The sequence below is a fragment of the Leopardus geoffroyi genome, chromosome A1 (assembly GCF_018350155.1).
Source record: "Leopardus geoffroyi isolate Oge1 chromosome A1, O.geoffroyi_Oge1_pat1.0, whole genome shotgun sequence".
In the NCBI taxonomy this organism is placed as follows: domain Eukaryota; kingdom Metazoa; phylum Chordata; class Mammalia; order Carnivora; family Felidae; genus Leopardus; species Leopardus geoffroyi.
The window spans coordinates 176,635,840-176,653,040 of record NC_059326.1 but is presented as its reverse complement, the minus strand read 5'-3'; the positions used below and the strand labels follow the sequence as shown (position 1 = coordinate 176,653,040).

Genomic DNA, 17,201 nt, shown 5'->3' with positions numbered 1-17,201 from the left:
CGTCACCCGCCCTACCCGGCTTGGCGCCGGCTGAGCCAGAGGCGAAGACGTCATCGGCCTCGGAGCGGGATCCGCTGGCTGCCTGCTGGCTCCGACCCCAGTCCGGCCGTCCGGCCTGCGCCTGGCGTGTCCCTGGGGATCCGGCCTGCGCCGCTCTCCGGACCCAGAGGCGAGGTGGCGGGAGCACTGCCAGCCAAGGGCTGACCTCAAGGATCCAAGCGGCGGCGTGCCCGCAGCCTCTCCTCCCCCTTCCCTGCACCCGTCCCCGCGCTCCCCTCCGCCACCGCCCCGATCGGAAAGGGGCTTCCTGCGCTTTTGCATACACGTGTGCCCCTTTCGCTCATTGCCTCGTCACCACCAGGCACGGACAGGCTCCCCAGGAGAAGCGATTTACTTGACCAATGTCACAATGCTGGGGGTAGGGGTACAGAGAAGAACCTGAAATGAGGGTTGGAGAAAAATTAACAAGTCTGTCGGTGGAAATGTCGTTCCTACTAAGGATAACCGGGGTGAGTTGGGATGGAGAAGTAAGTTCAGGGAAAAGTTTTCCTGTTTTCCAGATTTGCTCTCCGGCTACTTTAGAAAAACATACATTTAACAAGTCAAATGCCTTCCAATCGAAGCACCACAGGGAACAAGTTATCCCCAGGCAAGTAGTTCTAGTGGACTTTGAGCCGAGAAAGGCGAGTAAGAGGGCTGAAATCTCAAGTATGGGATCGCAAGGTGTCGTGGATTTCGGGGTTCGGCGTTTGGGGAGGCGACCCCCAGCGTGGCTCGACAGCGCCCCCCAGAGGTCACAGGACACGTTTCTGGTTGCGTTCGCCTAAGATAGGTTGAGCCTCTCCAGGTCTCTACTCCACGAGTATATACTGTTAGGGCGCTTAGGATGAGCTGGACTCAGGGGCTTCAACCCCCAAGCCCTGACTCTTGTCATCTCTACGGACTGAATCCGAAATCCAGTCCTAGGGCGCTTCAAGAGTCCAGGACAAACGTTTGGGAAGACCCCGTGCGGCCACCCGCACAGCGTCAGTGACGGCCCCCTGGGCAGTGGAGGGCGGCACCGTTGTGCTAGGTACACAAACATAAATATTGCGCCACCCCGCCAGGGTGCCGAGTCAGGAACATTCTGCGGTTTCTTCCTCTCTGTTGCAGAGAGGGGGGATGGGATGGGGATTTCATGTACCATGTATCGTTGATCTGTGGACTATCACCAGAGGCAACTTCTGCATTTGCCTTGTTTAGCTTCCGTGTCTACACATGCTCAAACTTTCTGCCTACGTTCTAGAAAAGTTCAGGGTTGAGTGCTGTTAAGGGCATTTTCTACCTTCAGATGAACATTGTCTGAGGACAGCAAAGAGGTCCTCAGATAATGGCAATACCCTCCTTGTATCTTTAAAAAAAAAAAAAAGGAAAGAAAGAAAAAATTATTTGTTTATACCACTTATTCAGCTGAGGAACTCAACATATTTTTTGCATTGAATCATAAAATATTACAGCTGCTGACTTTTCACAGCATACCAGCTTTATCTGCCCCATTTTTTTTTTTAACCAACAGCATTCATTATATATTCCTCTACCCACATTTAAAAAAAAGAAAAGAAAACTTTTTTTTATACAGCTATTATAGTGCTGGTGGCACAGTCTGGCCCCGGAGTCAGGTGTCTGCTGAGCTCTGTGGGTTTTCCTCTTTATCTCTTTCTGGAAAGAGCATAGTTTGAACCCCCGTGCTGTTATCTTGCTTCTGGGTGACCCTAGGCTAATCTCTTCCCCTATGGGCTTCTAAGCCCACATCTGTAGAATGGGTTTACAACGGTCTACTTTGTGCGTGGTTTGAGGCCCAAGTGAGCGGACAGTAACTGTAAGGAACCCAGACCCTACCCTACCCCTTCTCACTATGATTCACTAAACCTCTTGGTTTTCCCCTTCCCAGCAAGCAGTTCTTATATCATCATCCACCGTGTGTTTCGGGGTCTGGCATCAGAACCTGGGGAGAAGATCACCACAAGTCACTGGTAGGTGTAGTTGGGACAGAGGCGCAGCTCAGGAAAAGGTCCCTCCTTGAGACCAACCAACACAGTGGCTCAGTTCAGGGAGTGTGGTGGTAAAGGCGTAGCCACTGAAGACCTCAGTCCAGACAGTGGAGATGCTGCGTCTTATTGAGGATTGAGTCCAAGAGATGCCCAACATGATCTAGACTTTGGTGATGGTAGTGGGGCTGGAATTGTGGGCCTGGCAGGGCATAAAGGAGTATGAATTATGGGTATTGACTCGGGAAAGAACTGGGCCTTTCTGACCTGGGCTCTTTCCCATTTTATTTCATTTTATTTTTTAATATTTATTTATTTTGAAGGAGAGAGAGAGAGAGAGAGAGGGAGAGAGAGAGAGAGAGAAGCAGAGCATGAGCAGGGGAGGGGCAGAGAGAGACAGGGAGACACAGAATCTGAAGCGGGCTCCAGGCTCTGAGCTGTCAGCCCAGAGCCCGATGCGGGGCTTGAACTCACCAGCCGTGAGATCATGACCTGAGCCAAAGTCGGATGCTTAACCAACTGAGCCACCCAGGTGCCCCTGGGTTCTTTTCCATTTTAGATGTGCTTAGAAATAAACCCGGAGGCAGTGGGGGGTAATGGGAAGGGTTTGAACTCTGAAGGCTTGGCCTGGACTCCCCACCCTTAACATGTGGCCTTGACTAAGTCACTTCCCTTGCTGAGCCTCCACTCCCTCCTTCCTGTGATGGCGATAATAGCAATGACTACCCTACAAGCCCTGTCCAAATCCTGCCCTCAGAATGGACTTTGGATCTGTCCTGGCGTAACAGAAGGAGAGAGGGTGGCACTCTCACAGATTATAGTCCAAGAGCAGCCCAGCTCACTGGCTACTCTGTGAGCTCCGGCAAGCAGCTTAACATTTGTCAGCTTTGGTTTCCCCGCCGGTAAACTGGGAATACTATCCGTCTAGAACTAAGGAAGACCATGTGTGAGAAAGGGCCTTGGGTGGGTCACACCCAGAACGGGTGCTCTCAGGAGAGGGAGCTGGCTCCTGCTGTTCATGTTCTCTTTCAGAATCCATAGGTCTTTGGCCAGGCTGTCAGACAGCCTCTGCCCTCGCTCAGTACCCTCCAAGACTCCGCCTTTCCCACCAAATCCAAAGCACACCACCCCTGGCCTCACCCATCCATCCGGCCCAACCTCCCCCGCCCCCCCCCCCCCCCCCCCACTGTCATTGGCTCTCTGGTTCTCTAGGCAAATTCAGTGGGCCTGTGTCCCCACCCCTACACCTTTGCTCACACTGCTCCCCCTCTCCCGGCTAGGATGCTGTTCGCGCTGGGCTCAGCCATATCTTTTTTCCATCCTCCAAGACTCGGCCAAAGTGACATCTCCAGGAAGCCTTCCCTGGTTTCTCCACCCTTTTCCCTTGAACCCTGGAGGACTTTGTCCAAAGGTTCTATTTGTATAAAAGTCTCTTAGATCCTTATCTTACCCTCCCTGAGTTGCTTGAGGGCAGGGACTGTTTTTCTCATCTGTGGGCCTCCACACCTGTACTCCCTTGGATGCAGCCCTGACATATAGTACGTCGTAATCTGCGGCACGGTGGAAGAACTTTTTCAAAGCATACTGCCAAAGGGCGCCTGAATGGCTCAGTGGGTTAAGCGTATGACTCTTGGTTTCAGCTCAGGTCATGATCTCATGGGTCATGGGCCTAAGCCCTGCATTGGACTCTGTGCCAGCAGCGAGGAGCCTGCTTGGGATTCTCTCCCCTCACCCCCCTCTCTCTCTCTCAAAATAAAGAAATAAACATTTAAAAATAAATAGATACAAGCATACTCTCGGAAAGTATATGAAGAGAAGGGGACAGAAACGGCCATTTATTAAGCCTCTCCTCTGTGCCAGCTCATTACAGTATCGTCTGAAGAACTAATCAGTGATCCCCCGAGGTGGTTATTCTCCCCGTTACACAGGCAAGGAGAGAGGCTCAGAGAGGGAATGTGCCCAAGGTCACGCAGCTGGTGATCGTCAGACACAGATCCAAACCCTGGCCCTGTCTGATTGAGAGATGGAATGGGGCCCAGGCCTCCCGCCGCAGGAGCCTCCGTCTATTAAGCCTCTGCCTGTGCCCGTTCCGTCCCAGGCTTGCTGGCTGAAGTCTCTGACTCCCTGCTTGCCTGGAGCTCTGTTCATTGGGCAGAAGGCTTCCTGGCACCATCCCTGGAGGGAGCCTGAACCTCTTAGGACGCCCGAGTCAGGCCCCGGTGTCCCTGCTGTCTGAAGTCACTCAGTGCTTGGGATTTGGGGGAGCCACCGGAGGCGACCAATTGACCCATCCTGAGGGGCTGGCAATGGGTGACTTCACCTCCACACCCAAGCGGTGAGGACAGAGCCAGCTGCTCTTGTGCAATCCTTACAAACACAAATCCAGGGTCAGGCCTGAGAGGGCCTGCAGGGCTGCGTCATGGGAGCCAGCACCCTCGCTTGAGAGACAAGGGCCCAGAGAGGTTAGGCAACCTCTCCAAAGTCACACAGTGTTCAGAATGTTCTAAATCTAGTCAGCATTGTGAAAGCTGTGTGTTCAACACCCGTAAGCATTTATCTCTGGAGGGTGGAGTTACTTTCATTTTCTTCCTTATAACTCCGTGTGGTTTGAATTTTTCAGCACAAGAGTGGAACTATTATGATCAGGAGAAAGAGTGAAAAACATGAGAGGGCACCCGTATTTAGGGTAAACCATAGTCACTCTATTTAGGGTAACTTGTTAAAGACAAGATACAAAGTTAGACTGCCTGGGTTAGAATCCCAGCTTGACCACTCACAAGCTGTGTGTCCTTGGGAAAGTTACTTACCCTCTCAGAGACTCAATTTTCTCATGTGTAAAATAAGGATAATAATAGCATCTTGTAGGGTTGATATGAGACAGGGGTCACTGAACTACAGTCCCTGACCCAAATCTAGCCCACTCCTTCTTTTGGTACAACTCACAAGCCAAGAATGGTTTTTATAGGTCAAACGGTTGTGGAAAAAATCAAACAAGAATAATATTTTGTGATACATGAAAGTTGTATGATATTCAAATTCCAGTGTCCGTCAATCAAGTCTTATGGAACATACGCATACCTGTTGGTTTCCATATCCTCTGTGGCTGTTTTCGCACCGCAGTGGAAGGTAAATAGTTGTGACGCTTTTTGGCTCCCGAAGCCTAAAATATTTACCTTTGTCCCTTTACAGGAAAAGTTTGCCAACCCCTGATATGAGATCATGAATGAAAACTGCTTTAGAACAATGCCTGGCTGAGGGTGTTTAGTAAACTTTGTTATTATTAATATGTGGATATTTATAGCATCTTCTTCCCCTAGGATGTGTTTAAAAGCAGTAATTGATTTTTGTAATATATCTCATGGAATCTAAGGCACATCTTTTTATATTTTAATATTCCTTACATGACTTACGATCAGAAGCATATCATAGTTAATTTACATAGCTAATTAGCAGCATTTTTCTTTCTTAATGGTGCATAAACTAGTGAGGGAGACTTAGAATTGCTGACATCTTAGATCCGGTAGAATACAGCAAAGTAAAAGGTTCGCGATGGACAGAAATTAAAACACTGCCGTCATTCAATTAACAAACATTCTCACAGAGGGCCACACTTGTTAGTAAGTAAGTACAAGCCAGGTGCTAAGTGCCAGGGTACAGGTTGGGGAGGCCAAAAAAGGGACCCTCACCCAGCTGGGAGAAGGTTATGAGGGAAAGATACCCAAAGAAGGGGAGGTCTACCTGGAGACAGAAGGACTGATGTGAAATAGAAATGTCTGGATAAAATGTCTCTCTGAGAGATGGGCCTTGATTATCGAACACTTTCCTCCGGAAACCTCAGTTTCTTCACCTGTAAAATGGGGCAGCAATAACCCAAGAGACCAACTCTCAGATTTGCTGTGGGACCAGATGAAGCCCCAGCATCTTGTGTTGAACGGTCTCCATAGCTGACCATTTCTGTCTCTCCCACTAGCTTGGGAGCAAGGACACGGTTTCTTTGCCTCTCTTGGTCCCCAGCACAAACCTCAAAGCAGGTTTGTTGAACAAACCCGTGAAGATGAGCCCAGGAACAGGACCAGGAAGTAGCAGGGCCTCCATGACTCAGACCTGTCCCTGAGCCGAGGACACAGCTTGCCAACATAGCCCCAAGCCACGCCCCAGGCTGCTGGGGGGGGGGGAGGGGGCGGGGGAGAACTGACGCCACCTTAAGAAATGACACCTTTCTGTTGTTAATTTCTCTTAGAGTATGAATTGAGACATAATTTCCTTTTCATAATTAGAAGACACTAATTAATGATGGAGGGAGCAAATGAGATCATGGCTGGTCTATTCCAAACTCTTCCCTGAGGCAAGGAGGGGGAAGAGTTACCTGCAGAATGTTCAGAATCACAGGTGAAAACTCGGCAGCTGTGGATCACAGTTTTGCCTTTGTGGGTACATTACTTAGGGGCAGTTCTTATTCATAATCGTTGCCAATCTCTGTTGAGTTCTTGCTCTGAGCCCGGCCCTTTGCTAAGTCCTTTGTGTTCATTTCCTTGTGTGGTGACACTAACCCTGTCCAACAGGTAACATTACCAACCCCCATGTGAAGAGACAGAGGAACCGAGGCCAGAGAAGTTAACTAACCCATCCAAAGGCACACAGCAAGTAAGGGTCACGGCTGGGTGCCTCACACTCTTTCTCTCTGTTTTCTAAGTCCTTTGTCCTTATCTTTCCCCAGCACACAATGGGTGTGTCAAGAAGGTGATGTGTTACACTATTTCACTGTTTATTTCTGGGGTTGATGACTTTTAGGGGGCTGATTCTAGGTTCCAGAGGAAAGGGAAGAGAAAATAGGCCCCAAACTTGGGCTTTCTGCCTGACGCTCCCTGACTCACTGAGCCACATTGCACAGATGACTCATTCATTGGCCTTGACCTCAATGGGTTTGGCCACCCATTGAGAGTGAAGTCACACCTCCAGCTTTCCAATGCATTCATTGGCTCACACATTCAACCTCAGGCAGGCAAGAAACAGACCCGGCTGGGCTTGCTTAGGGTCAGGGACAGGAAAGCACACAAATGCTGCCCCATGTCCTGAAGTAGTGGGTGGACGGCTCCCTCCTGCCCTAAGAGAAGTGGGCTCTAGTATATTGCTAGGGCTGCTGTAACAAAGCACCACTAGCCAAGTGGATTAAAAAAACGAATTTGTCAGGGTACCTGGGTGGCTCAGTTGGTCTGAGCATCTGACTTGATTTCAGCTCAGGTCATGATCCCAGGGTCGTGGGATTGAGCCCTGCATGGGGTTCCATGCTGAGTATGGAGCCTGCTTGGGATTCTTTCTCTCTTCCTCTCCCCCTCTCCCTGTCTCGTGCTGGCTCTCTCTTAAAACGAACAAACAAAAAAACAAAAACAAAAAAAACAGAAACAAATTTGTCTTACAGTTCTGGAGGCCAAAAGTCCAAGACCAAGGTACCAGAAAGGCTGGTGCCTTTTGAGGGCCATGAGGGAGAATCTGTTCCAAGCCCCTCTCCTGGTGGCTGGTGGCTTGTTAGAGGTCTTTGGTGTTCCTTGGCTTTCAGGGACATCACCCTGATGTCTGCCTTCACGTGGTGCTCTCCCTGTGCTCGTGTCTGTGTCCAAATTTCCCTTTGTAGGGTGACACCAGTCATATTGGATTAGGGCCTAGCCTAATGACCTCATTTTAACTTAATGGCCTCTGTAAAGACTCTATTTCCAAATAAGGTCACATTCTGGGTACTGGGGGTTAGGACTTCAGTATACCTTTTGGGAGCGACACAAGTCAACCTGTTTAAAGCCTGTGCCCCCCAAAAAGAGCTCCCCTGAAAATAACATGTTCTTGGATCGGATGACTCAATACCATAAAGATGTCCATTTGGCTCATGTAAATATGAGATCCATTTAACATCCTCTTCATGAAAATACTGAAGATGTTTTTTTTAAATTTTTTCCCTGGAGTTAAGCAAGTTGATTCTGAAGGTGATATGAAATAATAAACAATCAAGAATAGCCAGGAAAACTAAAAAAGAAGGGCAGCAGGGTAGGAGTTATCCCTACCAGATATTTAAAAATGCCATAAAGTCTCTACAATTAAAATGGTATAGTTAGGAGCATGAATAGACAGACAGAGCAATGGAACAGAATCCAAAATCCAGAAATTTGGCCAACTACAAATGGAAATTTGACGTATGGCGAAAGTAACAACTCAAATCACTAGGACGTGACGGACTTTTAAAAAAAATGACCCTGAGACAATTGAATAGCCATTTTGAAAAACAAAAGGTAAAGTAGACTCAAGCTTCAGACCAAACATAAATACCAAATGGACCAGAGATTCAGATTTTTTAACTAATTTATTTATTTATTTTGAGAGAGAGAGCTCGTGCACACACACACACACATTAATGCACAAGTACAGGGAGGGGCAGAGAGAGAAGGAGAGAGAGAGAATCTCAAGCAGACTCTGCACTGTCAGCAAAGAGCCCCACGTGGGGCTTGAACTCACGAACCATGAGATCATGCCCTGAGCTGAAACCAAGAGTCAGACACTTAACACAGGTGCCCCCCAAAGATTCAGGTTTTTTCAATGAAACCTTACAACTTGAGGGAGAAAACTGAGGGGCATTCCTTCATAGCTCAGAAGTGATAGGGATATAACTCCTTTTGAGTTAGGAGTCAAAATTCAGAAACAATAAAAGAAAAAGTTGACACATTCAACTACATAAAATTAAAGCAAAGTTTTTAAAAAGCTTTTCATGGCAAAAAAAAACAAAAACAAAAACAAAAACCTAACCATAAGCGAGAAAAGCTTTAAAAAAATACGAATGGGAGACAATCTGTAACTTAAAAACAAAGGCTAATTTCACCAATATATAAGGAGTGATTAGAAGTAGAGATGAAAAAGCAAAAATATGATCTTAAAATGGGCAAAAATCATGAGCAGGTAGATCACAGAAACAGAATTGCTGAAGGACCTTGAACATGTAAAAAGATTCTCACTCGTAATCATAAGAGACAAGAAAATTATACCTACACTGAGAGACTCATCCATCAGATTGGCAAAAATCCAAAATTTGATGGCACCCCTCTGCTGAGACCAGGGAAATTTGACTATGGGCTGGTTGTTAGAGGATACTATGGAATTATTACCTTTGGTGGCTGCTTAGGAGCGTATCTTTTTCTTAAAGGATGCGTGCTGAAGAATTTATCAGTGAGGGGCGCCTGGGTGTCTCAGTGGGTTAAACGTCTGGGCTCTTGATGTTGGCTCAGGACATGATCTCACGGTTGTGAGATTGAGCCCAGCATCGAGCTCCATGCTGACAGTGCAGAGCCTACTTGGGATTCTCTCCCTCCCTCCCTCTCTGTCCCTCCCCAAGTTGTGCGCGAACGCGTGCTTTTTTCTCTAAATAAATAAATAAATAAACATGAAAAAAAAAAGAATTTCTCAGTGAAAGGTCACGATGTTAGCAACTTCCTCTAAATGTTCAGAAGAAAACACACAAATACACAAGATAATGGCACAACATTAACAACTGTTGAGTCTATGTGGTGGATGTAAGGCTGTTTATGAATGATAGTTTTCCAACCTTTTTGTATGCCTGAAACTTTTCATCATAAAAGATGGGGTCCGGTCACATGGCCTCAGGGTGAACTCCTGGTGAACCAAAGCCGTCCGTGAAAGCAGCCAGCTCAGCTGAGGCAGTAATAATTGTTGACATGATCTAATGCTTACTGTGGGGGCCAGGCACTATTTACACAGCCAACTCATTAATCTTCGTACTATCCCCATGAGGTGGTCCCCATTTACAGACAAGGAAACCAAGCCCCCAGCAATCTGGTAACTGTCAAATCCATGGAGGTTTGCACTCTCCCAGCTCTGCTGGTTGATTTTAAACTGATATGTATCCCAGACCCCGAGAATCCTTAATAGGCTGGAGAGAAACAGCCTTAAATTGGACCCAGTTATTTTACTTAATGAGTCATCCCAAGAGTTAACAGGGATCTTTCTGATGACTCTTACAAGCACTAGTTATTTTTAAGGGCTAATATTCTGCGCTCTAATTTAGATTCAGTAATTTCAGGCACCACTTGGAAATCGAGGACAAGGGGATTGTAGTAAAGCAATTGTGCATTCAACCTAATGATTCACTTAGCAATCCGTTGGTGGAGAAGGTTCTAGGGTTCTCTAAATGAAGGTGTGCGAATAGAAGAGAACTTACAATGGAAGCAAAATTGGACCACTTTCATAGTAAATTTCACAGGGTAGAGTGCTGGCATCGAGTAAAAAGTTTAAGTTCAAATGGTTTATGATTTGGAGGACAGCATTGCAGCCCTGCCCAAGCGCCTGGGTTCAAATCCCATCTCTTGCCAGTAACGTGACAAGGCAGAGTGTTGGGGGGCAAGTCCCATAGCCTCCCTTTGCCTCAGTTTCCTCATCTCCAAAATGGAGATAACAGTGGTGCCCGCCCCCAAAGCTCTCAGGAGGGATAAGTGACTTGAATGAATGAGCTGAAATGTACAGTGTGTGCTTTGGACCACAAGCCCACCAGGACCCAACCAGTGATGCTCTGAGTTTGCCCCAACAGCGTCGCCCATGGCGGCTGGCCCTGCCGTGCCACTCTGTAACATCACCCCAGCCTGGGAGAGAGAGGAACCCCTAAATCATGGCACCTCTCAGGGCAACAGGAACAAGGGCAGAGGTGACACCGAGCACAGGTGTGGGCCACAAGGGGGAAGGATGGGGGATGAACAGGACTTTTTAAAGGACTGTATCTTCTTGGGGTTCAACAGGTGAATGTACTTAATGCCACTGAACTGTAGATGTAAAAACCGGTTAAGATGGCAAATTTCATATTGAGTGTGTTTTACTACGATAAAAAAAAAAAAATTGTTTTGATGGATAATATCTTCTTGGAGCCTCCAGCCCGTGAGGAGTACTGAGTGTACAGATGAAGAAATGAAGACCCAGAGTGCGGGAGTCTAGCCCCCCACCCCTGGGTGGCTTCCTCAGATCCATTTGGTAGAGGCGGAAACCTCGGTTTGGAGGGCTCAACTCCTCCTGCTCAAGTTCACTCTGCGGCACAAACCCAGAGCAGGACCGGATCCAGGTTTGCCTGGCATCTAGTCAGGGGCTTCTTCCGCCACAGCCCCCCGCGCTCCCACGCCTGGTCTGGGAGCCCCCCTGCCCGGCCCCAATCCTAGTTCTGCGGCAAGCTTCAGATACGGGAGGGGCTGCAGAGAGACCCTGTTTCTCAATCCCATGCAAATAGGGAGTGTATTTTCCTGGTCGTAAGGGAGTAAATAGAGTCTCCAAAAGCGGAATCCCCTCTACCAGGATGGGTGGCTGGAGGAGGCCCTGGGAAACCTCCTCCGTCCTCCCCACCTCCCTGCACCTGCATTTCCTATCCGGGAGAAGGCAAGTGCAAAAAGGCTTTGGATGGATCCCCGAGGGCCTTCTCTTGGTATGGGTGGGGTGTCCAGGGCAGGCACGTGTGGATACGCCCTTCAACTTCGTGTCATTGGCAGCTGCTAGTACCCCCACCCAATGCCTCCTGAATGTCATCCCATCTGCTTCGAGAGAACTTTCCCTTCCCAGCCAAGAAGGGTGGGGCAGGGGACTGAGCGCCCCAGAGGAAACTCCTTCTGGACACTCCTTCACCCAACATTGGCCAGATATCAGCCTGGGCCCTCCTTCCAGATACATTATTCATTCTTGGAAATTCTCGGGACCATCTTGACAGAGGAGAGGTACAAAGTCTGAAGTGGTCAGTGCTGTGAAAAATATAAAGCAAGAGATGGGTTATACCGTATGGGGCAGGCATTGGGGGTGGGCAGAAGGGGTTTGATTTCAGTAGGGTGTTCCAGGAAGGCCTCAACAAGAAGTAAAGACCTAAGGGGGGTAGAGAGTGAGCCAGGGAGTATCTGGAGGAAGAACAATCAAGGCAGACATCCCAAAACAGGAATAGACTTCACAGGAGCAAGAAACAACAAAGAGGAAAAAAGGAAGAAGTACAACTTGTCTTTATTCTCAGCATGGTATGTATATGTAGAAAATCCCAAGGAATCTAAAAGCATGTACTATGTAACTAATAAGCACAACAAGGTCACAGGATACAAAAACAGTGTATAGAAATCAATTTTTTTCTACCTGCAAACAATGAACAAGCCAAAAATTAAATTAAGAATATAAGTACACTCCTGGGGCTCCTGGGTGGCTCGGTTGAGTGTCTGACTTCAGCTCAGGTCATGATCTTTCGGTTTGAGGGTTCGAGCCCCATGTTGGGCTCTGTGCTGACAGCTCAGAGCCTGGAGCCTGCTTCAGAGTCTGTGTCTCCCTCTCTCTCTGCTCCTCCTCTGCTTGTGTTCTGTCTCAAAAATAAATAAACGTTAAGGGGCGCCTGGGTGGCTCAGTCGGTCAAGCGGCCAACTTCAGCTCAGGTCACGATCTCACAGTCCGTGAGTTCGAGCCCCGCGTCGGGCTCTGGGCTGATGGCTCAGAGCCTGGAGCCTGCTTCAGATTCTGTGTCTCCCTCTCTCTCTGCCCCTCCCCCATTCATGCTCTGTCTCTCTCTGTCTCAAAAATAAAACGTTAAAAAAAAAATTAAAAATAAATAAACGTTAAAAAATTTTTTTTAAATATATGAATACACTCCTAACAGTATCTAAAAGAATAAAATGCTTAGGAATAAATGTAACAAAGGAAGTGTAAGATCCTACACTCAATATTGTAAAACTTTACTGAGGCAAATCAAGGAAGTCTAAATAAATATAGAGACATTGCTATGTTCTTGGATTTTAAGACTTGATCTTAAAATGGCAGTACTCCCTAAACTGATCTATGGATTCAACATGATCCATCTCAAAATGCCAGCAGGATTTTTTCCCAGACGTTGACAAGCTGATCCTAAAATGTATATGGAAGTGAAAATCACCTAGAACAACCAGAAAATTCTTGAAAAAGAAGAACAAAGTTGTAGGGCTTCCTTTTGCTGATTTCAAAGCTACAGTTGCCAAGATAGTGTGGTACTGGTTATGTAAGTACTACTAAATAGATCAATGAAACAGAATTAAGAGTCCAGAAATAAACTCTTACATCGTGGTCAATTTTTGACAAAAATGCCAAAGTAGTTCATTGGAGGAAAGGATAATCTGTTTAACAAACAGCACCGGGACAATTGGCTACCCATCTATATGCAAAAGAAAGGGCTTAGACCCTTACCTCACACCATGCACAAAAAAATGAACTCAAAATGGATCATTGACTTAAATGTAAGAGCCAAAACAATAAAACTTTCAGAAGAATACATAGGAAAAAAAATCCTCAAACCCTTGGGTTAGGCAAACATTTCTTAGCATGGTTTATAAAATAAAATATTAATACATTGAAATTCATCACGATTCAAAGCTTTTTGTACTTAAGAGCCACGATTAAGGAAATGAAATGACAATACACTGGGACAGAATATTTGCAAAACCAAATCCCACGAAGGACTTGTATCCCGTATTTACAATGAACTTCTACAACTCAATAAGAAGAAAACAACAACTTAATCCAACAAATGAGCAAAAGATATGAACAGACATTTCTCTAAAGAACATATACCAATAGCTGAGACACACATGAACAGGTGTTCCACATCATTAGTCATTAAGAAAATGCAAATGTGGGGCACCTGGGAGGCTCAGTCGGTTAAGTGTCCGACTCTTGGTTTCGACTCAAGTCATGATCTCATGGGTTCATCAGATAGGGCTCTGCGCTGACAGTGTGGAGCCTGCTTTGGATTTTCTCTCTCCTTTTCTCTCTCTGCCCCTCCCCAGCTCTCTCTCTCTTTCTCAAAATAAATAAACATTAAAAAAAAAATGCAAATGTGACATGAGATCTATATCACACCCACTATAATTTCTTTTTTAAAAAGGCAATAATGAGGCACCTGGGTGGCTCAGTCAGTTAAGCGTCTGACTTTGGCTCAGGTCACATTCTTGTGGTCTGTGGGTTCGAGCCCCATGTCCGGCTCTGTGCTGACAGTTGAGAGCCTGGAGCCTGCTTCGAATTCCGTGTCTCCCTCCCTCTCTCCCCCACTCATGCTCTGTCTGTCTCTCAAAAATAAATAAATTTTAAAAAAATTAAAATAAAATAAAGTAAAATAAAATAAAACAGGCAATAACAAATGTGGCTAGGACTTAGAGAAACAGAACCCTCACACATTGCAGGAGGGAACGTAAAATGGGGCAGCATCTTCAGAAAATAGTTTGGCAGGTCTTCAAAAAGTTACACATAAATTTACCACATGACCCAGCAAGTCCTCTTCTGGGTGTCTACTAAGAGAAACGAAAACATATGCGCAGAAAGATTTATGAGTCAGTGTTTATAGCAGTATTATTCATAATAGGTCCTAATTGGAAACAACCTAAATGCCCGTCAACCGATTGATCCGTGGATAGGAAAATATGTGGCAAATCCATAGATCAGAACACTATCCAGTGATAAAAAGAACAAATGAATGAATGACAGGTGCCACCGTATGGATGAACCTCAAAGGTGTTATAATAAGTGAAAAAAGCCAGACACAAGAAGACTACATAGTGTATGATTCCACTGATGTGAAACATCCAGAAAAGGCAAATTGATAGAGACAGTCAGTAGATGACTGTTTGTCTAGGGTTGGAGTGGTAACAGGGATTACCTGTAAATGAGCGTGAGGGAGAGACCATACTGGGGGGCCATGAGAACATTCTAAAATGGATTTTTTGGGGTGATTGCACCCCTTGGTAACATTACCAAAAAAGCATTGAATTGTATCCTCAAGTAGGATAAACTTTATGATATTTAAAACATAGTTCGATAAAGCTATTACAAAAATTCAGTTCAAGGTTTCAGGTTGAGATTCAGTTTACACGTGGTCCAGGAGCCCTTCCTGAGCTGTGACAGCTGGGATAGATGCCACACTTTTGCCATAGAGAACCATGGGTCATAGTATGATGGCACAGCCTTTGCGTAGGGGTTAGATATCGGTCTCTCCACTTTGGGATAAACTTCTTGAGGACCTTACTTAGTATTTATTTTCAGAATCCTAGAACAAAATGCAACTCATATGGGACTCAACAAAGTCTTGCTAAATTAATGAATAGAAAGAGAATTTGATCTCATTAGTAAGGTCAATGTTTGAGACCTACATGAGTGTCAAAATAATAAAAAAGAGATAGCATGGAAAAAGTATAAAGTATTAAAATAATGCAATTTTGGGGCACCCGGGTGGCTCAGTTGGTTAAGCGTCTGACTTCGCCTCAGGTCATAATCTCATAGTTCGTGAGTTCAAGCCCCACATCAGTTTCTGTGCTGACAGTTCAGAGCCTGGAACCTGCTTCAGATTCTGTGTCTCCCTGTCTCTCTGCCCCACCCCTGCTCACGCTCTCTCGAAAATAAATAAACATTAAAAAATGTAAAAGAAAAATTAAAAATTAAATAATGCAATTTTATCCTATACATGAGAGAATGCTGGGCTAAAGGAAGAAAAGCCCACTTCCAGCTGAACGAAGTGAGCAAACAACGTACTCTTTCTTTTAAAAGGTTGGCAGAGAATTAAAAAGTAAGAAGAGAGAAATATAGCTAAATGGAAACATTGGTTAGGGAATCTGCTGTGTCTGGATAAAATATGGCATAAGGAAGGGAGGGAGGGAGGGAGGGAGGGAAGAAGAAAGAGAGAGAGAGAAAGAGAAGGCAGAAGCCAGTGTGATGGAACAGGAGCGGGCCGGCCCCTGTAGGGCTGGTGGGCACTCGGAGTGCTTGGGCTTCTCCTCTGAGTAGGGCAGGAGCCTGTGGGCAGAACAGTGACAGGGAGGACGTGTGTCAACGGGATAATAATAGGACTTCCTTCACCTGGGAGAGGATGAGATGAGTTCACAGTGCAAAGTCCCAGCACGGTAACACATAGCAAGCACCAAACCCAGTAGTTAGTGTCATGATCACTATTTGTCCCCCGACACTGCAGGCCCAGAGACGTGAAGCACATGCCCTCAAGGTCACAGATGTCCATCCTGGGGACCCATGGCTTCACGGGAAGCCCGGAGGCAGGTGGTCAGCTCCTGGAGTGCAGGGGTGTCGGGAGTGAAGGATGGGCAGAGTACAAGTGACTGTGCTGCCCGCCCACCTCAACCTCCTCGGCCTCTGAACCTCCTCCATTCCTCACCGAGGGGACGGGAGAATAGCAGCGACATCTCCTACAGAGCTCGCTAAAGGGACAGAATAAGGCAGAGCCAGTGAGCCCTCAGCCCAGGGCCTGGAGTCAGCGTCTCACAAACAGTGCTGTCTATTCAGGTTCCTTTATTTGGCAGGTATTTATTGACACAGGTCACAGACCACACCAGCTGGGACGTTAGGGACACAAGGCGAAGAAGAGACACTTGTCCAGGACCACAAACACATACACGCACACCATTGGTAAGCTACCTAATTATCAACACACCAAAGTCCACAATGGAGGTGAGTGTTCATAGAGCCGTTTCAGTAGAAATGAACGGGACAGGTGACACTGGGCTGACTTGCGCCAGGATAAGCTGGGGAGGCTCTTCACAAGACAGACCATCACTGGGTCCATCTCTCAGTCCCTTGTGACAGCTTTCTTTGACTAACAGGTAGGCAGATACCCAATCCCTCACCCAAGTCCTGGTCCTGGCAAAGCCACCTTCCCAAGAGGAGACAAAGGCAACATGACAGTAGGATAAAATAAAGGGATAGCTCTCTGACTTAAAAAAAAGCAACATCTTTCTCTTTTTCATTTTCCCAGACAGAAAACAGCACTGGCAGATTTCAAAGCAGAGACCGCTGGCGACATTAGCTCCCGTGTAACACACACCGTAGCCCAGAGCAGTGGTTCTCAGTCCCCGCTCCACACTGAAACCACCGGGTGGTTCAAAATCCTTACACCTTGGTCCCATCCCCGGCACCTCCGATGTAACCAGCCTAGGGTGGGGCCTGTGCACGGGATTTAAAATCATCCCGAGGGTTCTTTTCTTTTCTTTTTTTTTTAAAGTTTATTTATTTTTGAGAGAAAGAGAGAAAGAGATCACGAGCAGGGGCGGGGCAGAGAGAGAGGGCAAGAGAGCATCCCAAGCAGGCTCCACCATGTCAGCACAGAGCCCAGCGCCGGACTCTGACTCGTGAACTGCGAGATCGTGACCC

At 46.7% G+C, this 17,201-nt stretch overlaps 1 long non-coding RNA gene across 1 annotated transcript; it reads left to right on the top strand.

Moving 5' to 3' along the window:
- Nucleotides 1–360: 360 nt before the first annotated feature.
- On the top strand, nt 361–16,994 carry LOC123610538. Its single transcript, XR_006718184.1, has 4 exons — nt 361–509; nt 1,931–2,012; nt 6,590–6,671; nt 16,807–16,994. It is a non-coding gene; the product is annotated as an uncharacterized LOC123610538 (long non-coding RNA).
- The last annotated feature ends 207 nt before the right edge of the window (nt 16,995–17,201 follow it).